This window comes from Zerene cesonia, chromosome 12, assembly GCF_012273895.1.
Source record: "Zerene cesonia ecotype Mississippi chromosome 12, Zerene_cesonia_1.1, whole genome shotgun sequence".
NCBI classification, from domain to species: domain Eukaryota; kingdom Metazoa; phylum Arthropoda; class Insecta; order Lepidoptera; family Pieridae; genus Zerene; species Zerene cesonia.
This window is the reverse complement of record NC_052113.1, coordinates 526,378-550,938: the sequence shown is the minus strand read 5'-3', so window position 1 is coordinate 550,938 and position 24,561 is coordinate 526,378. Positions and strand designations below refer to the sequence as shown.

Here is a 24,561-nt window from a genome sequence, read left to right as displayed (position 1 = left end):
ACGTTTTGAGTTACCTTTAATTAGTGACGAATCGTTTTTTCTAATATATTAACTGTAATAATAAAAACATACTTGAAAACGGGTTTTCGACACAAATTGAGTTAAAGTCTACATGGCCTACGTTATTAGCTTCCAGACAGTTTATATCACCAGACTAGACGGAGAGTTATGTATTTACTCACCTTCTACAGAGATACAGTTTTTCCTCTCTTTTTTCTTTATTATTTTTATCAATTAAGATCAGTTACATAAATTAAAAAGTGGCTCAATAGAAAGGCCTTATCACAAAATTCATTATAAAGACAAGCACGCACTTACAGAAGAGTTTATCTGGATAGCTGTAGTAATAACATTTTGTGAAGCTGAAAATAAGCTACTTTTCGGTCCCTCGCTAATTTCCTGACACCATAACGATATACACAGAATGATGGTATACTGGATACCGCATCGTGCAGCCGTGTCGCTAAGTTAGTGTAAAGCACGCAAGCAGTTGTTTATCACCGTGTTGCTATTTATTGTTCAAAAGCCTTCCTAAATAAAAGGGTTATCTAACACCGAAATATTTTTTCAAATCAGACCATAAGTTCCTGTGAATAGTGCGATCAACTCTTGAGCTTTATAGTATTAGCATAGATTTGAAAAAAAATATTTAAACAGTGTTATTTGTTACAGAGTATAAAATTGACCTAACGTAGCGTTAGAACATAGTAGGTAGATATTAATTAAAACGAATCATTTTTATATAGTACTAGCTGCGGCCCGCGGTTTCACCAGTTTAAGTCCGTATCCCGTAGGAATATCGGGATAAAAAGTTGCCTATATGTTACTCCAGTTGTCCAGCTATCTACGTGCCAAATTTCATTGCAACAAGTTCAGTAGTTTTTGCGTGAAAGAGCAACAAACACACACACATCCTTACAAACTTTCGCATTTATAATATTAAGTAGGATTATTATTTTTCTCTCATCTCTTCCCTGGAAAATGGATTGTTTCCCTGGGAAGCAGTATTTATTTGTATATTAAAACGAATCTCCCAGCATTATCATGAATTCCTTCGACTTTTCGTCGATCCTAAAAACCAAACGCACATGTGGAATCCTAAACATTCATTCAATTTAATAAATACGACTCATAATACATTATTTAATGAATAATATGCGATTCTATTAAGAATAGGATCGATTCAGCGCCATTTAGTAATGTCATAGGTGTTTATTAAAATGAATTAATTATCTCAGTTAATATTACGCTTTTATATTAATAAGATGAGAGATATCAGACAAAATAAAACAAACGGTTATTGAGGTGAAAAAAGATTTTCAAGTAAATCGTATGTTTCAAACATGACATTTGAAACTTAATTGACACATAAAGGTCATTGACTTTCCTGTGCATATTTGAGTCGCAAGACAACATCTAGTTTTATCTATATCTCTTTAATCTAGTATAGTATTATATTATTTGGATCTGTAATAAAGACAGTTCATAATCCGCAGATAATTCGCTTTATTACGACGGTGATTTTCTTTGGCTCGAACTTTCTTATAGTCAATTTCTTATTCAAATATATTAATATTACGAATTGAAATACTCACCGAACGTATAAATACTTGATTTAAAATTTTTCATCCAGTCTCTAGATGAAATCTAAAACGCGGTGTACTTTGACCTCTCGAGAATTCCAAACTTTCCCTTATAGGGATTGGAAATTGAGACCTTCGAACAAAGGCCCAATTATTGAAAATTTCGTTTTTTGATAATTATGTTAAAACGTTTTTATTAAAAGAGTATTATACCGATTTTTCGTTACTAACGTTCGTATCATCTCAGTAATTTTAAGTAAATTGAATTAAAATACCCTCAATCGAATTAATAAACATGTTTTTGTAATTCATGCTTCTAAACAAAATTTATAAAAAAACAACAAATTTAATCGTTCTACCAAGGTAATCTACATAAAGAAAAACAATAAATCTCACCACCACCTCCATCTGTCATCATAATATTTCTAGTTGTTACCCGTGTCGTCGCTCGCTTGGTCAAGGTTATTAATATAATAAGAATAGTAGACATAATTCACCCTCGTACCTCGTGGACAATTTCGCTCGCCTCAAATGCTCCCACAATGACGTTTTGTTATTCAGACAATCACGAATTTCATATTCGGCTCGAGGTATTTGTGTTGCAATTAGGAGAACGGAATATGCATGGTCCCCGAAGTGAAACTCCTTACTTCCTGAATGCTCGTGGTTTGTTTGCATTATTTAGCTTTGAATCTGGCATAAACTTCTATTCATTATACACTAGCTCTTCGGTAGGGCCTCGCCCATTTAGTAAAGTAGGCCTTTTTCCCTTCCTTCCCAGTTCGTCCCTTATTTTCGGTCATAATTCCTTTCCTTAGCCCTTATGTCTTAAAAGCGGGTAGCGCCTTCGCAGAGGGACTTACCATCTGACGAACCACCAGCTCAGTTGTCTGCTATGACATAAAAAAAAGATATGCACTGTCGGAGCTTTCCTATTTCCCACCTAGATCCCATCTCGGTCCCGTAAGATTGACGGAGTAAAAACTATGCTATGTCCATTCTCTGGTTCTGAACTGAATATGTATTAATTTTCATTATATGTCGAACTATTAAAATGAACTTGAACTAATAACTACATGCTAAGACTAAAAATAGAATCAAAGTATTTTTAAAATGAACTGTAAAACAATGTTCTATTAACGCTTTCGCTACTCTTGCAACTAAGATAATCAACGGATTATAGTGATAAGTAATATCAGTTGTTATATTCAAGTCTTTTTGTGTATTAATTTATAAAACTGTGCAAATAATAAAAAATAACGATTTCACTTCATTTGACAAGAAGACTAACGAACACAGCCTCATTTTTTTATCCCGAATTAACTCTAGAATAGCTTAGACAAGTGGCTAGGTAAAAAGCCATATTTCCAAAAAGTCTTAGTTGATAATCATATTATAAAAACACAAACGAACAAACAAATAACCTCGTGACTATTAAAATAATGAACGTATCACCTTTTGTTGCAGATTCGTGTAGCCAGCGCGGACTTTGTAAGTATTCCGAACGTTAATTTACGACTTCCGACATCTGCTTATAAACTCGAACTGCTTTGATGTGGGTACGGTAATCTAATGACGAGATTAAAAACTTTCTTGCATTTAACTTTTTATTCGTAGCTGAAGTTTCATGCGGTGTATTTAATATGTTTTGTAAGCGTATTACCATGGTGTATTTGTTGTGTTTTATTTAATATTGTAATATTGTTAAGATGGACTGTCATTTGTCGTCATTGTATCGTGTTTATTTAAGTTTTATTAAATTCTAGATACTACTAAATTCATATATATCAAGTTTATGATATAATGTATACTTTATTCATATTACTTCAGTACGTTTAGTCATTTCGAAATGACAGACAAATTCTTCCGATTAAAATTGCGTATACAGTCGCATCACATTGCCAGATAACTTATTATTTTCTAGCTAGAATTTTGTTTTATTGTACAGAATAGATTTTTTCTCATAAAAGTGGAGCTAATGAGCCCACGTTCCGAAAAACGAGGGAGGTTTTCTATTCGACTGTATTTTTCTCTTTTTTATTGATAAGAAATGAGGACTACCTCCACTCAGGTACGTCGGTGACCTCCTTTGTAGAATTTATTGATTAAAAAATAAATCTTAAATTCTACAATGAATTTCCATTGAGAGCCAACAATATAAAGTATAAATTTGATTTCAGTTTCTGTTATACGAAATATGCACATTTATTGATTTTAAATATGTTTTTTTAGGTATTTGCTTTTAAACAATACTTTTTTCTGGTCTTCCCAAAATAGACAGACCTATTATATTGTTTATAATGAGTGTAAATAATGTAGGAGGTTGTTATAAAAAATTCAATTCCCATTTTATAATATTTTTCTTCCCATGTAGGTATATGCCCTACTTCCCGTCTTATCAATTTACCGATTGGTTTAACCGATTTACTGAATCGTAAACGACATGTCGACATAAATTGTGCGCTTACAAAGTCTTAGTGCACAATTTTACAAAGTGCTATTGCGACTTGCTAAGTAGAATAGAGTGAAAGCCTTCCTCCAGCGGAGGCTGTTTTTCATTCGATTAAAATCTTCTCGCTTAGGTAAATGCTGTCTTGTGCGTGGTGATATAAGGCATTGTTTCCTTTGGAGTTTAAATTGTTTTTGATACGTGTATATAATTATGTATTTTTAGGAGAGTGGCTTGTTCCAACTTTTTTAATTTTGTTTTTTTTTCCAGGCGTGATCACGCTCGCTGTATAGAGCTGAATACGTCGGAAAAGATAATAAGTAATATCAAAAATAATTATTTTACCTCCATTCAAAATTGTTTGGTTTCTAACCCTGTTCATTGTGTGTCGCCATATTTTTTATTTATTTTATATGTTTATACAAATTTACTGATAGTTGTGAGAAGCGATACATATGAAATAAAACGAAAGATATTTTTCCTAAGAGATTTTTCAAATACAACGCGTTCTTAGTGCGCGTTCTGTTAAACAAAGCTTTTGTTAAATTGCATCATGTAAGCATGATAGCAATGTTTATATGTGTGCGTAACCGTGTACGGCTGTGGATGTGGGGTGTGGTTAGTGTGACAACAATAAACCACTGAACAATATAAGATGAAACTTCACACGCAGGTAGATTCTGATCAGTACAAAATGGTTATTCTAGTACTTATTGATTTAATTTAAATAATTATTAATTATTCAATTTATTTATTTAACTTGTAATAACTAATAAGTACTAGAATAAAGTAGTACTAGTACTAGCAAAAAAGAAGTACTAGTCTAAGTCAAAGAATAAAAAGTCTGCTTCGCAAGTAAATCCACGAGCTTAAGCCACAAGGGTACACATAATAATATGCTCATTCATTTTATTCTCTCGAAACTAGGCCGCATCACAATAATGAGAGAGGAACAAAAAAAACACAATGCTTAAACCATGTTTATGCACATTCTCTTGAAAACTACTGCGAAATATATATCTAACACGTTATTAAAAATCATACATAATTTTATGAAATAGAGCGCGAAACCGTCTGCTTTTTACATATTATTTTATGTTATTCTTCTAAAACCAAATTTACAAACATAGGTATTTAGAAGTTCAGGTTCAGGTTAACGTTTCTACGTGTTATTGTTCTAAATAATATATTTAAAAGGCCGAGTTTGTATCAAACTTTACATATCTTGAAGTTAAATCGATAATAATTCGACTATTTAGTTAGTAATTACGAATTTTATAGATCTTAATTGAAGATTTCAGCGGCCACATTTTCCCCTGAGCTCATTGTTGGAGTATAAGCATGAAGAAAGGCAATAATATATTGAATTAATGAAATGAATTGATTATGAAATAAAAATTTTACAGATAGAACGTAAATAGGTATTTTTATTAAATTATGAGACAAATCTGCCCTTTCCAATTACCATCAATTTCAAAAAGTATTCAAACAAAAACGGATCCAATGAGAGAACGCAATCAATACGTATTAAATCAAATGTATTAATGGTGTGAAAACATGACATTTGCCACGGTCAGTCGGCGGAAACCAGATGTGTTTACCCGAAATCCATTAGTCTACGTCCACACGCAATATTCATTTAATTTAATGGTATGTTCATACGACGCTTGATCAGTTTGATCTTAATACTCTTGAATTTAGCAGCTACAGTTTACTTCACCACGCGTATTTAACAAATATAACTAATAAAGAATTGATATACCTAACGGTATTTTATCGCTGAGCAAGAAATGAATCGGACGTGCCGTTTCCTTTGCCTTCTTTTTACACGCTTTTTATTAGCTTCACCTGTATGTTTGTTTGTAGCCGACTTCTTTGGGCGCGATTTTGACCCACTTTAAACGGCCAGATTTCGTTCAAACTTTGTAGGTTTATTGAGGACCGATGACAATACACTAATTTGATAAAATTATTCCAGTTTTCAATTTGCAAAATATGATTTTTGTCAAAGCATGTTTTTTAGTTTTTTAAAACTATTATTCGTTGTCAATCCTTTCCTTAACCCTTACCCCAAAAAAGCGGGAAGCGCATTCGCAGAGGTATTACATATACAAATGTTCATGGGTGGTGGTGATCGCTTACTATCAGGCGAACCACCGATTGTCCGCTATAACATAAAAAAGCAGGGCATAAAAATGTGGTCACCACCGCCCTACACTTGTATCACTGGAAAATGGACGTACAGGAGATTTTCTAACAATTAACTGACATATTCGATCTTTTCTTAAGATCTACAGACAGAGGATGTTAGAAATTGTATAGTTTTAGTATAAATTGCTCTACAAAGCCACCATAGTATAAATTGCTACGAGTTTCGTTCAAAACACTTCGCAACATCATAAACAATTCCCGCAATTTGCAAGGTACAACTGCAACTGACAACTCAACATATATAACAGAAGCATGTTTATTGGAACATAAAGACAGCTCCGAATGGAATAAAAACAGGCTAAGCTACAATTCGCAGACGCCGTATTTGGGATAAGATATAGTCAGATATTAACTACGAGCATCGAATATAAACACCCTGCTTCGGTCGCAATAAGAGAAGCCTACGCGAAAAACGTCTGGGGCGAATGGCCTAATTTCAATTTCCAATGAATCGTTGTGTTAATTGAATATTTTTTCTATGTTTTGTCTAATTTATCTGATTGTATGTAAACACCTCTTTGGAACGTTTTAAGGAGACATTGCTATTGGTATGGCAGGATACAATACAGATTGATATATCGGTCTGTAGTGGAAATCGGTTATTATACAGGTGTTTAGAAGCGGACTATACATCTTGTCTATATCTTACAAGAGGAAAGGGGCATCAGTTTATACAAATAATAAGTGATAAAGTACTGGAATTTAAAATAATCCAAGTTTAGTTTATTTTTTTTTTATTTTTCGTCTTTAACAATATTTTAACTAAATTGTTATGTTTACAATCACATAAATATTCAATCGGTCAATTATTTCCATACGTGATGAATACCATTTCATTTAATAAAAAATAAACAGGTTACTCTATATAAATAAAACAGGCACGTCTTCCATGATTCGAAAGCAAATTTTGCCAAATATTTCAGGCCTTTATTGAACGAAATACACTTCGCTACCCTTCAAAATATACAACCTATGAATAATATTGATAAACTTGAGTTTTGTAAACAAGATATGTAGCCAACACTACAGCTTGCTCAATTCTTATTTTCCTGTCTTGGTATCGAACTTGATGGTTTAATCAAAATGTAAAATCTGAGTAACTTCAATAAAACGCACTTTCGAAACTTCCTGACTCATTCTCGTTTGATTATAAAAAGAAACCTGATATATAGCGATATGGCTCATTATACGAAGGATTTATAGGAAGGATATCATTATGGTATAATTATATTCCGTTAGTCAGTTATCCGAATTGGGATCATTATTGGCAGCACGTTACTAAAAGTATTAATGCTCTTTGAAAATTATAAAACTCATTCAAATGTCAAATTTAGGATCAACAGTCAATTTCTTCTTTTTTTCTTTACTGCCTATTTCATAACAAAGATCTTTCTAGATTTCAGTTTCAATTAAAAGATTCCCCAGCATGTATCAAGTGATTTAAAACAGAATTTCCTCATCGGAATTCGTTACAGACCGAAGTGTACCTAGTGTACCAAACGAGGCGTGGAATAAATTTGAATAACGATTTCTTCCTTATGCGTAAACCGTATTTGAGTTACAGCTTCAAAACTGACATGATATATAACATGCGAGTGAGTAATTTAAGAGTCGTAACGTGAGGGATCCCCGGAATAATGTGTGCGAGTGAGATTTTTCTATTTCGTTCATGAGGAGTGTGAACGTGATAAGAATTCGTGGCGTCGCGAGATTCATATTAAAATTACAAATGACGAAGGACATTTTTATTGCAGCCCACGAGGGTGTTACGAGTTTTGGCTGAATGGGTTTTTGTGAAAACCTATTAATCATATTGTTATGTAGTTTAATAAATTTAATATATTTTCTATTATTTATTGAACAATAGGTAGTACATAGGTAGTAGGTAGACAATAAGAAACTTGTGAGAAATTTTTAGAGAATAGAAAGCGAGGCGGTATTCGAATGCTCTTATTCGCGTCTTTTTGCCAAATCGCAGCCAGTTCTCGGGTGGCTTAGATCGCCCTCAGCAATCGAATCTCTTCTACTCTTTCGGTTTCTGTGCCTAAAAGACACCCGAATAAAACAAAAAAAAAATTGTATGTAAGGAAACAACCGTGTTTATTTTATTACAATTGCAATGAAATGCGTATTACACCCGTATTTAGAGTGAAACGACAATCAAATCATCAAGCTATAACTCTAGATAAACATAAAACTTACCAATTAGATTATTCTAGAACTTAAGTCTGAAACCGTCTGTAACCATTTTCTCGGTTAAGATGACTTCGAATTGATAAAGGCCGTCCCTAATTAACAATATCAATTAAACTGCTAACATTCCATTACGCAAATTGAACCTTACACTTCGTTAATAGGGTTCATTTTCCAAGAAGCCGTAACGTGATCAATCAAATATATTATTTAACTGATGGAAAGCATTATCGACAGTCATTCGTGTCTGCCTTTCTCGTTATCTGTCAATTTCTCCAGCGATTATACGATCGGTGAATCTGATTTGATAGATTTACTAGAAATGCACAGTTAAGAATCGCAATTTAACTTTAACTTTCCGTTTCTGCTCCGTTCTAGGATTTAAACTATTGGAAAATTAAATTTCCTTGCCAGTTTTAAAAGAGGATATAGAAATGTTAATCCTAGGTCGCATTGGGATGTTTATAAAACATAAAGACTCTGTTTTCGTGTATGATCCAGTTTGAAATGTGATCTATTAAAATATTACCTTATTAATATAATTATCATGACATTTATTTCTTTAAAGATAACCAGACAAATTGACTTAAAAAGTTCCATATATTTTATTTTAGCATTTATAACGACTCCCACACGCGCTCTAACTCTCCTTAATTCTCTAATAAAATATTTTATAATTACTAGAAACAAATAAATGAAATGGGTTTGATTTAGAAATAATTCTTCACCTGAAGGTCTACGAATGATATGACTATTTTTCCTTTTAAGTTTTGTACACGGCAAGCTTATATTTCCTTCAAAACCTTTCAAAATTATTACACTTTTATTATAATTTTTTTTCATGCCAAATCGCGCAACCAAGTTATCTTACTTGTCAGCAACGCACTTGAGCATCTGCAGAGGTGATATATCAGCAAATGTTACCTTCATGTCATTATATCCCAACTAAATTCAGGCAGAGCTGGAGCGTACACATAGTAAGTTATCCTACTAATATAAATGCGAAAGTTTGTAAGGATGTTTGTGTTTGTTGCACTTTCACGCAAAAACTACTTTACCGATTGTAATGAAATTTGGTACGTAGACAGCTGGACAACTGGAATGATAAATAGGCAATTTTTATCCCGAAATTACGGAATACGGACTTACGCGGGTAAAACCGCGGGGCGCAGCTTGTAATAATATAAATGCTAGTCTTTGTAACAAATAACTTCCCCATCAACACCCTGTGTTGAACTTCTCATAAATTTATTAACGGATTCCCCGAGATATTAAAATACCGTTCGAAGTTGTGCTATTACTTAAGAGTTGTTCAGTTTTGGACCAGCGCTGAATATAGATAAGATACCATAGAGATTAGATCTTACATGTTTTCGACCCACTTTTCACGAACTTTACTGACAGCGGAGATTATACTAAAAATAATGTTATTTTACAAAAAAATAACGCTTCATGACAGATTTACAGTTTTTAAGGAAGTGTGTAAAAGTACAATTTGATTATGTGTTACGTAAAAAAACATTACCTAGTAAAATAAATAAAATTTGAATATGAAACACCAGCGTAAAATTAATTAAATTTAGTAAAAATTCTAACCGATTTTTATATTATGATTTAAAATGCTTAATTTACGTCCACCGGAATGACTCTAAATTAAATATGCGAAAGATAAACATCATCAAATTAACGTGGAACGAGCCACTCGTGTCATTAATTACCTTATCCTAAACAAAATCAGAGGCAGTGTCGTTATTTCGCGGCGGCTTCTTAATTGGTTCTTCATTCCGGTTTTTGGACTAAATCTTAGAATCTCGTGTTTTAGTGGTAGAAAATTTGCGACAAATAAACTCGAATTAAACGCGCGAATCCAAAATGAAATATAATCCTATTTAATATTATAAATGCGAAAGTTTGTAAGGATGTGTGTGTGTTTGTTGCTCTTTCACGCAAAAGCTGTTGGACAACTGGAATAACATATAGGCGACTTTTATCCTGATATTCCTATGGGATACGAACTTACGCGGGTGAAACCGCGGGCGCAGCTAGTGATTCATAAAGAGATCTGTGCTTCGCTGTGTGGAGAAGCCGAAGGCCCGTTTCCTTTTCCTTGTCTATCCCAGTCCCTTTCTGGATTCCAGTCGTCAATCCTTTCCTCATCTCTTACCTCTGTGGGCAGTGCATTCGCAGGCAACCTCTGCAAATGTTCATGTGCTGTGGTGGTCGCTCACCATCGGGTGATACACTTGATGATGTGTTTCTAGTTCATTATCTATATAGACTTCTGACCTTACACGTATTTAATAAGGCTTGACTTAATATGAACCATCTACACTGTACGCAACATTAATTAATTTCATTATCTCGTGTGATTAATCAACAAAGTTTATCGTACTTCCGCTGTACTCAGAGTCCACAATTTCCGATACCAAAATTTTATCAGTGGGCCCATCAAACGAATATATATCCTAGCACGTCGGTTATTGGGTCTATTTTCTATTACAATATAACCTTAATTGAATACTGATTAAATTGCTGAACAAGTTTTAGAATTTAATTTTTAGTTTTATAGCATTGAAATGCTTTATAAATGAGAAATTTTGAAAGAATAGAAAAAATTTGATCACGAGGCAGGATTCGAACCTGCGTATCTTGCCTAACCGTAGCAACGCCTAGCCTCTCGGCCACCCGTGATCCTGCCACAGTAATCGAATTTCTTCTACTCTTTCGGTTTCATGTGCCTAAGGGGCACCCCGCGCCATCTATTGAGATGATTTTCTCAAGTTTTAGAATTTTACGGCGAGGAAGTGACAGAATGTACCAATTACAACAGCATTAGGTAAAGTTTTAAAGTCATTTAAAGGAAGTCGGAAGGGATTTTTTCCTGATCTCATTCCGTACGGACGGGACCTCAATAACTACCGCCCCTTGTCCCTATAATGCCTTTAGGATACGCCTGCACTGGAGTTTTCGACTGTAATATATTTTGAGACTTTAAGGCTATGTTTTGATTGAATAATGTGACACGCAAAAGACAAAAACATTATAATTGTTAACATTTACTCTTTTTTGAATGAACATAAATGTTGTGAAATGTTTTACATTTATCATTTATTTTGAAATGAAAAAAAATACGTGTAAACATTATTCAACGAACATAAGCATTTAAAACAAACGCTTTCATTTCACTTGAACAATTTACAGAATGATCCGTTAAAGATACTCACTGGATAAACAATAGTAATCTTTCTTTATTGTGGAGAGTTTTTAGACCTATTTAGATTCAGTATAAAGTTTTTCAGAACATTTCTTCCAGTCCATACTTATCCATTCTTAAAGCACAACACTCTAAATTATACCAGATACATACAATACATCATCAACCTTATTTAAAAAAAGTTCCAAGCCACACGACTGAACGCTTCAACCGTCCATACAATTTCGATGAATCCCTTCGGACTTTTATAGTCATTCGTCTTAATTTTTGCGACGTCCCCGAATAGTAAATCTAGTTTTAGATTTTACGAGAAATCCTCTTACTTTTGTTATAAAGCCTACGATTTACTCTCTTTGGCTATCGAATGGCTGATAGGTATATTTTTCTATTAGAATTTACAATAGCTAGCTAATAAAAATAAATATTTTACTTTTTACTAGGAAATCCAATTATTATTATTCTTTATTTATTTGAGTTAGCACTCATGCTATGCTGTTTCATGAAAATTTGGTCTAGTTCTGATAATATGAAGGTGGTTTGGCCTGTTCTAATTTATAAAAATTACTAAGAAGATATAAAAAGGTCTATAATTATGTTTACAAATTTTGAGACTTATTAACAAGTTAAAAACTTTTTTTCAACATAATTTATTCATAATATCATTTATCCCAATCTTCTGTTTGCCATTTATTCTCCCCGTGACCACACTCGCTGTAAAATTATTTAAAAAAACATGTTAAAAAAGTACATAAAAATTAATGTATTCACATCCTTTTTGAGGGATGATATTTATTAGCTTACGAGTAATTCAGATTTAGTCAGAATTACTCGTATTAGCTAATATCATCCCTTAAATCACTATCGAAAGGCAATTCTATAGGTCTTTTTCGATTTAAAGTTGAGCACGCTTCGGCACGAATTGAGCTAGCTCGCAACCGGGAAGGTCAATCACACCGCCACAGAAGATAGACGTGAAATGTTAGAGTGGCAGTTAAATATCGTTCTATTTTATTCTATTGGCATCAACCGTAGGTGTACATATCAAGATATGGTTAAAAATAACACTAAATTTTTTTTCGGAGCATTTTTTACCTAAAAAATAAACACATTTACATAGATATTCCGTTAAACAACCAACACCCAACATTAGACACACACGCACACAACTAATATAAATTCACATGAAATCCAACCTCAAATGAGATTGTTCTATTTAAATTGAAAACTAAATAAAACAAACGAAACTCCATAAGCTGGTTTCCTATGCTAATATTATCAAATTTAATTTCATATCTACCAAAATACTACTTAAACCACCCTCAGTTCCTTATTTGTCTTATTACATGTTTGCTCAGTGTTTTGGTTCATTTAACTCAGTATAAATAGAATGAAATATTTAACGTACATATAGTAGAGAACTTAACGGATTTTTCAATCGACTTCTAAAGGAGAAGGTTTTCAATTCGACTGTATGTTTTTTATTTGTTACATCAGAACTCTCGAACAGATTTTGATGAGTCTTTTTGTATTTGAAAGCTGATGCCACCTCTATGGTCCTATTCAAATTTGTTCTAGTTTTGGCAATTTGAAGCGGTCTATTTCTTGCTTCGTTTTTCTAGTTTTTTAATCGCTCGACTTTATTAGTAAAGCTTTATTAATTACGGTAACATTCTTAGACAGTGAAAAGGTCCCTTTTGCACATCAAGTCAAATGTTAACAAAATGAGTTTAAACTCTTCTATTAACAGGAATGATTCATTTGTTATTGTTCCTTGTAACATTAGTAAATTTGTGTTTTATAATATACAAACACAGGAAAAACGCAATATAGATTGTCTAGTTTCAAACACCTTATCCTAAACTCGCCGTCTTGTATGCATTCAAACCGACTTCTAACACGGGCTCACATAATACCAATCTAAATTCTAACCGAGATCGTAATGGGCGCCGACAACACATTTATCATTTCAATTCGCGTGAGCATTATTCATCCCCGTATCCAGAATAAAGCCTAAAATGTATGAACCATTAATTTCGGACGATAAAACTCGTGATGATTGTTAGAATTTGGAACATCATTGGATATTCGGGGTAACCCTTAGGAAGTTCTCGAATGTTCCATTTTATTGAGTTCGTAAGGTCTTTCGACCTTTCACTAATTCTGTAGATTTTTCCGATGTATCTATGTAAGCTTAATGTAAACATTATATTTATGACAAGCGAACTGCCCCGGCTTCGCCCGTGATACATATCTTCCTCAATAAATGGGCTATCTAACACTGAAAGAATGTTTCAAATCGGACCAGCAGTTCCTGAGATTAGAGCGTTCAAGCAAACAAATTCTTCAGCTTTATAATATTAGTATAGTAGTATATAGATATACATCGTGTTATTTAAGTTGTATATCTTATAGCTACAACTCATTGCCGATCAATTGTGATTGTAAAAACATGTCAAAGCACTTTTTAACGGTAATGTAAATATATTTTTATAGATAGATTAATAACGAATTACTATAAAGAACGCTAACAATTAACTGATAAAAACGTCAGTAAAAACACATTATGAAATACATACGCAATTATAAGAGAAAAGAAAGAGCCATTTGCATTTTTTGTAATCGTAATTGTTAAAACGCTTGTTGCATTTACCTGTGGTTTTACAGAGAACTAATAGATACAGATGATAGGTACATCTTTGCTCACGGCCTAACGAAGGAACGGCTCGACCGATCTAGCTTATTATTTTTTTATATAGCCTCGGCAAATGTTTATGCCGGTGGGAGCGCTTACCATCAGGCAACCTACCGACTCCATTGCCGACGATGACATAAAAAGTATCTCTTTCCTTCCAAGCAGTTTTTCTCGGTTATTGTGATTTAATCTTAATATTTAGAATAACGTAGAAGTATTTTAGAATAACGCGTGTGTGATGCGTAGAGGTTCATATATATCCGCTATCAGCACTGACGGTCAGAATGTAGACGGTGTGATATTAAAACTAGTCTAAAAACAATCATTATTTCCTTGTTTTTCATAACACTGTTCTATATAAAGCTCTAAAAGGATGTACCTTACATTAGAACCCTTTCGGAAATATAGTGAGCAAATTTAATCAAGTTCATAGATTCTCGCAAATATCGAATTAATTAAAAAGCACGCCACGAGCACCAAGTTTCAAAATTAAATTGTCGCCGCTGGCTCGGGCGTAATTTTCGGCTGGGAATTATATTAACTAGCCAGCTACGTAAGAGTGGTTTACATGATAGGGTACAAAATTCCATTTGCTACACGTAGCCACTGTAAAATATGTTAACTAGAATTGCAGTTAATATTGACGTTTGCGGTTGACTCATTGTTAAAATTGGTTCACCGCTCTGGCTGCACACCGATCTATGTGACTATATTCGACCATAATTATTTACAGCAATAAATTATTAAAATTATTAGTACCAAGTATTTTATGTAAATATGTTTATTGGTCTCATACGATTAGTATAATCATGATAATCATGAATTCGCGGGTTTATAGTCCTTACTCTCATATTTTCGTCATACTTTCGTTTAAATAATCAAGAGAAGAATCTATAAAAAATTTATAAAACTCCTTTTGTTATGTGTGCATTAAAAAATCAAATTTAAAGCGATTTAAACGGAGCGAATCACTTAATAGCGAGCGTCACGCTCCCCACTATTAAAGAGTGAGTGATATTACATTACTATTTAATTAATCAATGCATGATACCGCTAAAACAAACACAATAACATTATGTTTAAAACTGTCATTTCAGCAGCTTTTTATTAATTATTAAACAAGAATCCTACATAATTCAAACGCAATTTAACATTTATCGCTCGATTTCCCATTCTAACACATGATTGGAACAATACTTTACGCTTTTCTTGATTGCGTCATTTCTGTCAATGAAATCGGTCATAACTGATTTTATGAGGCCATCATTCACACCTAAATATCGTTTGGGAATCTTAGGTTCTATTTGGACTTTGGAGAATGTTTTCGTGTACGTCTCATTCTCATGCTATATTGAATGTTATGACGTGTTTTTAGTATAAATATATAGATTATGAGCAAACCTTTTTGATCACTACAATTAGGATAACATTATATTATGTACATCTTTATCATTAGTGGCTGGTTTAAAAAACTTATAAGAAAATTTAATAACTTCCATTTTAATGAGAAAAGTAGGTTGTGATAATTAAATTTTTCAGTTAATAAATAATTTTTGTCTTTCTATTTTTGGTACTTTTCAGGCATACAAAAATATTAGATATTTAAAATATATGTAGTCCAACAGCAAATGTTTAAAATACGTTACTGAAAAACGTACTTAAAATAGCAATATTATGCGAACTTTGCTCGAAGAATTTCTTCTAAAACATAGTAAGGTATTCATCTATAATGAAATTTCTTTAATATAAAATAGGGTAATATGAGATTTTTTACTTTTATAACTAATTTTGCTTCAATACCGTTTAGTTTTATTTCTTTCAAAGCGTACTTTCGTGCGATCCGATTTCTAACAAAAGTTAAAAATATACAAGTATTTTTTAATATATAAACCTTTTACTAACAATATGTATATAATATTTAATCTTTTGCAATGTTTCCTTTGAAGAAAAATAATCATGCGAAACCTCACCTCACCGATATACATAATAAATATAACTGATGTCTAATACCACCATATTTTTCTTCACAAAAGATTAATAGCGAAAATATCTCCACTGCATTATATCTTCATCACGATTAAATTAAAAACGCTTTTGTTTTGAACACAACGATCATATTATTTTCTTTTTTATTACTATTAGAATGCAGTTTAGTTTATATTAAACACGACCACAATAGGGATGAAAAACTCAATATTATTTTAATCTGCCGTGCCTTATTAGAACTTTGCGTACTTTAAAAGTGTTCATTGCACTTCACCTGCGTAAGGTGCTGTTTAGAATCTAGTGAAAACATAAACAGAGAGATCGTAGACCTGTTATCGAAGATATGAGCTTGGCATTTGCAGTGATCATTGGTTAGTCATGTGTGGTTTGGTAATGTGGAGCTTGGTACCTCTTAGCATTACGAAATAAAATATAATCTAAAACATGTTATGTAAGAACTTCAACACAATTATGGATTTATTAACTAAAACATCTAAACTGTATATCCTCCTACTAATATTATAAATGCGAAAGTTGGTAAAAGGATTTTTACAAATTCTACCCCCAAGGGGACAAAAGTTTGTACCACGATAATTTATTGTAATTACTCTACATGTAATTACTCTACATTCATTTTGCTTACTTAGTAATAGACAGGTCCGCCCCGGCTTCGCCCGTGGTACATATATAGCCTTCCTCAATAAATGGACTATCTAACACTGAAAGAATTTTTCAAATCGGACCAGTAGTTCCTGAGATTAGTGCATTCAAACAACAAAAACGAACTTTTCAACTTTAGAATATTAGTATAGATTATACTCTATTTAACCAGCTCTTTATAAAGAGCTGTAGCACATACCTCAACTATCGCATCCCTCGTAAAGATAAACAAATCCTCGGATTTACGAGTCCACAAGTTTTTACGAACCGGAATATCTTTTACAGTCTTCCCTTTGAAATGAGCGAATAAATTCACATTATTGATAAGCATTTGATAACAAATTGCCTTGAAGCCGTTTATAGCCACTCATCTTTTATATATACTCCACAAGTCCCTGAAATTGAACCTTTTTATTGCCAAAATAAACAAGGTATTTCTTCGCGGGTCGTTTTGATGTGAAAATTAAATTCTTTTTAAGAGTAGCTACACATCTTTACAATATAAAGATCAGGGGGCTCAGGACTGAATGGTTGGTATTGAGTTCGTATTTTGTTGGTTCAAGGTCTACCGACATAATACCAGTATTTTTGGAACTCTATCCCTCTTTAGTGGAGTCTGTTGAATCATTTCTAGATACTGATATTAAGAGACAGATATTAAGAGATATTATAAATGTGAACTTTGCCTGTCTTTTTGTCTGTCGTTTCTTCACGCCTAAACAGTAAACTAAACAAATTTAAATGAATTTCGATACAAAGATAGTTTGAGATTCGACGAGGGAAAGATTTTATACCCGAAATGCCATGGATCCATGTGGGCTAAACTCCGGAACTGTCTATTTTCATAATTACGTGGGCGAAGCCACGGGCGGAATGCTAACTATTAATAAATATTCGTGATTAGTTGCTGCTAAAATTGTAAATACTGATAGTAAAAAGTTTATATTCTTCTCATTGTATGCATATTAAATGATTTACACATTTCTTTCTAAATTACATTACGTCCATATGAAAATGACATTCTGAAATACAGAACCAGTCTAACATTATTTCGAAAACATGAAATTTATAAATATAAAACTTAAATTAGTTTATAATTTTGCTTAGTAACACAGAGCACAGATATTATAATAGTATAGTATACTACAGAAGTACACTTTAGGTTTTATACTTGAGTCAATAAAACATTCAAACATGATACATAAATTTCTAAGCCCATTAAATGCAATTGGCGCGCGATAATCCGGTGCAGCCAGTAACTGTTCATTGAATTCAGAGTCATAGAAAGCAAACCACAAATGCACTAATATGTTCCCAATTAACAAATATTTAGCAAATTGGTGAAGCATTACGCATAATTTAGATTCCCCGTTGCGACGATGTTTCGGAAATGGAACTTTAATATTTCATCACGTTTCAAATATTAACAAATCTGAATAAAAAATAAATGAAATATGCTCAAGAATGTATTCCATCTATTCAGTGTATATTTTTTTTATGTCATAGCGGGCAACTGGTGGTTCGCCTGATGGTAAGCGATCATCACCACCCATCAACATTCACAGAGGTAGCGGTAGCTTTTAATGGGAAAGGAATGAACTGGGAAGGGTGAGGAAAAGGTAACGGGCCTCAATGTTTGATCAGCGTTCTCCATAGCACATACAACGCTACAGACATCGAGAATGTATTGCCTTTTAAATTGAATTAAGCTCTCATCTTTAAGGTTCCTAAGTCGTTGGTTTAGATTCTAAATCATTTAATAGATTTCATTGTGTTTTTAGGTACTATTACAATGAACAATTCATTAATACGATTTTCCTCAGTCAAGCTTCATTGAAAAATTCTTTAAACGATTTCGATTGGCATAATACCAATAAAGGGAGAAATGTGCTCAAGGATTCGAACAATATAATGGTTGATTAAACGACAACAAAATATTGACCAAAGCGCAATTTCAAATAAATTCTACGTTTTCTATCGTAATCCCTTCAATTTACCATTAAAAAAACCGAAAGTTGGAAGTATTGTTCCAGCAATATAATATTCCTTTAATTTAGTTCATAATTTTGAGTCTATGTCCTCTTACTTTGAATGCTCGTACGCTTACAAACCTAGTGCGGTCTTTAGGTTAAATTTCTGATCCATACCTACACACACATGTTTATTAACATTAACAGTAAGTTTATTTTACTAGCAAACGAGCCCGCTGGCAAACGCAAGCATTTTCATAAGCTACATTTTTCATACACGGATTTTAATGCAAAGTATGATTAAAATACGTTCAGTAGTTTTCACATGAAAGAGTGGCAAACATACATCCATATATTATTGCAAACTTTGCCGTTTATAGTCTATGTAAGATTCTCTGAAATATATTAGAATAAAATTAATTAAACACAAACATTCTAATTAACGTTTTAACAGAACCAATTAAAGATTTAATAAGGTTCCAGTAATGACGAGAACGAAGAAGCTTTAGACATAATGAGCGATGAGATTTTAAAGAATATCGAATTATCCTTATTATCAAAGAAAATACATTTAATATAATTCTCAGACAATGTGTCGTAAATGTAGACTTTTTGACCAATTTGTTTTTAAAGTAGCAAGTCTTATGTAAATCATTCAACTGTGCAATCAAGTGTCTTAAAGATAAAAAACCAAATATTATAGTTTTAACACAAAAACAGGCCCTATACCTATAATACATATCATTTGTAGACAGAATATTAAAAAAGACTCAGGCGCAGACCTTAGGAGATTTGTTTGGCGGATTTTAAATTTTTATACGAAAAGATTTGGACCCCATTATTTGGAAACAAAATTGTTATCTGCGGCTCTATGGTTGATTAATTATTATCTGTACTTTTACTTTTATCTGTCTGTATGCACAATGGCGTCTGGATGTTAGGTATTGGTGTTAAACATAAGTTTATGATTTATAACAAAGGTTATAACATGATATGACATATTATCACCATTTAAAGTTGACAAATATGTATTGTAAACATGAAATATTCCGTTTTCAAATTCAGAATTAACAAACAGATGTGTTCATGCGACTCCATATTCCCAACATTATCCGAACTAGTATTTTCTTGTGTTTGATTTTACGCGACTATTATACATATAGAAATTAAAGATGGATTTTAAACGCGATTTGTCCATTTGAATAAATCTAGTTTAAAATCCGTTAAAAAGTCTTTAATTTCTAAACTATCCGAACTGGAAAGTTAAATATGTCCTAGTTAATTGAGAATTTTTAATGACTCCTGCCAACTTGCATTATAACACTATCATAATGAACCTGATCCATTAATTAGGAAAATACGTAGATGTCCGAATTTTACTTTACACAACAACCATCGCATATGTTTGTTATTTCTAACCTTTGGTTCATATAACAGAAGGTATTATTTAAATATTTCTAGAAAATTACACGGTTATATTTGAAGCTGAAGTACTAAGGTCAAGGATTAAAATGCTGCATAGAATAAAATAATGGTACGTTTTATAAGATGCAATTATACTAATTAGAGTGTTAATAACGATTTGCCAGCAGACAGTTTAAATATTTGGCTCCTAAAATAAATATTTCCATTGAACGTTTGCTCCTTTCTCGTTAAACCTTTTCTTAATTAACACACACACACACGCATATACACACACTTTTCACTCACACTGCACGAGTGTAAAGTGTGAGTTTTAGGTGAGAGTACATCTACACAGTGAAACACACATATCCATAAACCCCCGATTTCTCCGCTTAAATTTAATTACATGGTTTTCTTTTTTTTTAATGCATGCCTAATTGTTAACTTTTGTTATTTTTATTGATCTTCATCAATTAAAGTTAAAAACTTCTTTTAATAATACAATATTAATTTACATAAACACGTCAACAAATTCCTTTTCCATTGTTTGCCAATATTAACTTTTGATCATATTATTCTATAAATCAAAAGCCCCTTTAACAAACCTAATCGAACTAAAAGAAATGATTCAAAATAAGTTTTCTGATGCTGATTTCGCAAATTTCTCAGAAATGTTTCACGAAACCAAATATATTGACTCCTAAAAGGATAAATCGACTCAGAAGCGAATATTCGTCAATGACATACGAGGCGTATCTGCTTACAGCCATTTTTCTTTTTCGAGCAATTTAGTTTAGTCGCTGGTGACTTACGAATCAATCATTATACGACAAAGACGGCATGGGGAAAAATGAAGGACACAATTTATTTCTTGGATATTATACAAATAATATAAGTTAGTCTAAAATCTCAATGTATTTTCCCGTTCATAGTAAACAATATATTCATTGTTTCGTTGTGAATATATTTATTATATAAAACTATCTGATGCATTCTTTATGGTACAGACCTTTCCAATATCTTTAAAAACGAAAAATAAAACAGACTACAAAAACATAGTATAGGCGAAGTAGAACGAATTATAAGAAGTCAAGTCTCAAAGGTAGTAGTAAATACACGTATATATCTACAATCTGCATCGATCTATCTACATTTCAAATTATTAATTTTATTCTTTTTAATAAGATCTTTTTAAATTAAGTTAACTGTACTTTAGTGTAGGGTGTGTAGGGAGATAAATTGAAGTTCCAGCCCAATAAAATAATTATATTTTTACTAAGTAACTCAACAAATACAATACACTAATTATATACTACTTAAAACGTGGGTAGGTATTCACCTCTAAGGAGTTCCCTTGCTGGTTGTCATCCCTAGTTGAGTAAGCTATGTCATGCTGTTTATATTGGGCTAAATAATAGTACCATAAATTTATAAACGATACAGAGACAGTTTGAGATGCGAAAAATGACATAGAATAGATTTTATCCCAGAAATTGCCCGGGAAAACCCCGATACTGTCTGAGGGCGTAAAGCTAGTTCTATGAATACTTAGATTAGTCACACACACACAAACGTATGACCTTATAACTTATTAAATACACCTATAACTCTTTTACGTTATGGGTTAAAATTCTATATCAACGGGCTTTGCGTATAATGAATAAATTTAATATATGGGAATCGTGTTACCAGCTGATAAGGCAATTGGGTAAGATGGGTTTTCAGGATACAAAAAGGCAGGGTCAAGGGTTCAATCGTACATGTGGACATAATTGTCCCCATCCGTCCATCTATCGTAGGAATAGATGTGGGCTTATTCCAAACGTATCATCTATTTTTTGATAACCACTTTATGCTTATGTAATTAACTGTCCAAGCCAAGGAAGATACGGTTTTTTTTGGAAAATTTATAACTGACGACATTGAAAAAAAAAATTAAACATTAATCTTTATATCATACATAGACAAACAATAAATAAATAAGAAAATATTAGGAGAAAAACTCACATTTGTGTTTTTCTTACTTATATGAGTCTGTGTTCCCCGACGAGTACAATCTGGAGGTCTTCAAGAGTAGAGTGAACAGGTACCTTCTAGGGTAGCGCGTTCCAGCCTAGATCACATCTCAACTTACCATCAAGCGAGATCGTGGTCAAGCGCTGCCCTATTATAGATTAAAAAAAATCTACGCTAAAAGAACTTTTTGTTGCAACTAAAGACATCTGATGTAGTATCGAAATGCTATTCAGCAATAAAGCCGTCCTATGCATATTATATCCTATTTTTATTAAAATTAATACGTATTTACTTGATGATATAAAAATTTACTCTAATATTATAAAGATGAACTTTTACATTATATATTTATACGTTTTCACGCAAACACCACTGGACCGATTTAAAAAATTATTTCACCATTAGAGATGCGATTAGATTAGATTCAGGCGGGACGAACAGCAAGTAACAAATAAATATGAAGCCTCAGAACTGATTTGTCACTATATATTATTGATACAACTTTATTCGCTCAAATTTGTTTTATGTATTATCATTTAAGTACCTTGTCATTATACAAAATGGGCCCGCGCTATGAAATAGATCCAAATTTCTTACTTGGTCCATGACACTTACAAAAATATAAAACATGCACTAAGAATTTAACTTTTAATAATAAACAATTCAATGCCATTAACGTATTCCAATAATTATATAGAATAGATAATACGATCATAAACCGATCACTTTCGACACGGTAATGCGTAGGTTCGATCCCTAATAATCATTTTTTTATTATCTCTTTTGAATAAAAAATAAGGCCATATATAATGGTCATAAAATGTGCTTTACAAAATTATGTTAGTTCAGCACGTGTTAATATTTACCAGGTTTTCTGGCCTCATATATCAACGTCTGCTGTCCACAGTGTGGAAAAATCGTCGACCAATCGTGTTCAGGTGAATTATTGTTGCCTGGCTATGCATATCTGAATATTGCCTGGTGTTAAGCCACTGCGAATATCGGAGTACGAGTCGGAGCTTTTAACTGTACTGTCCTTGATGCTTTTCGGCTTAATTCAATTGTGAATGTATTTCTGCTGTTATAAAATTTTTGTTTGCTTGTTATTACTACAATTAAATAAACTAATCTTGCGGTCCACCCCGGTTTCGCCTGTGGTACATACATAGCCTATAACCTTCCTCAATAAATGGGCTATCTAACAACGAAAGAATTTTTCAAATCGGACCAGTAGTTCCTGAGATTAGTGCGTTCAAACAAACAAACAATTAACAAACAAACTCTTCAGCTTTATAATATTAGTATAGATTAGGGTGAATATACACTCTGATGGCGCCGAGGGATGCTTCACTGCCGGAAGATACGGACAATGTTGCGGTTCCTTCGGTCACCAAAGAGGAGCTGGAGGCAGCTGTAGTTAAGCTCAAAGCGAAAAACGCTGCGCCTGGCCCCGACGGCATCCCCAGTCGGGCGTGGGTACTTTCTTTGCCGGTTCTTGGGCCAAGAGTCGAGCATGTATTTACAGCTTGCCTTGAGCGGGGTCAGTTTCCTCGCAATTGGAAGTCTGGCAGACTGGTGTTGCTCAGAAAGCCAGGCCGTCCGCAGAATTCGCCATCAGCCTATAGGCCGATTGTGCTTCTCGACGAGGTGAGTAAGCTTTTAGAACGCGTCCTTGCAGCTCGCCTCGTCGACCATCTTGAAAGAGTAGGACCAAATCTCAGCAGCTGCCAGTTTGGCTTTCGGCGGAAACACTCTACCTTAGACGCGATCTCGAGTGTAAGAGCCGTTGCAGCGGATGTAGTCTCCAAGGGTGGGGTGCTCTTGGCAGTATCTTTAGATATTGCCAACGCCTTTAACACCCTGCCCTGGACGTGTATTTTAGAGGCTCTTCGTTACCATCGCATACCCGTATACCTGATAAGGATACTGCAATCCTATCTGTCAGATAGGTCCGTTACGTATCTCGCTCGGGACGGATGGAAGAGGAGATCGATGTCGTGCGGTGTCCCACAGGGCTCGGTGCTTGGACCGCTCCTGTGGAACATCGGCTACGACTGGGTTTTACGTGGTGATCGTCTTCGAGGGGTTGGCGTAGTATGTTATGCAGACGATACGTTGGTAACTGCGCGCGGTGAGTCTCTAAGTGAAGCGGCCCTGTTGGCGACAGCTGGCGTTAATCATGT

At 33.3% G+C, this 24,561-nt stretch overlaps 1 protein-coding gene across 1 annotated transcript in view; it reads left to right on the top strand.

Moving 5' to 3' along the window:
- The window catches only part of LOC119830877 (metabotropic glutamate receptor 2-like), a 146,729-nt gene that overhangs the window by 54,316 nt on the left and 67,852 nt on the right, over nucleotides 1-24,561 (top strand). The window contains exon 2 of the mRNA XM_038354054.1: nucleotides 3,051-3,074. The gene's annotated coding sequence lies outside the window, so the exon portion shown is untranslated. The remainder of the gene's footprint in view (nucleotides 1-3,050; nucleotides 3,075-24,561) is intronic.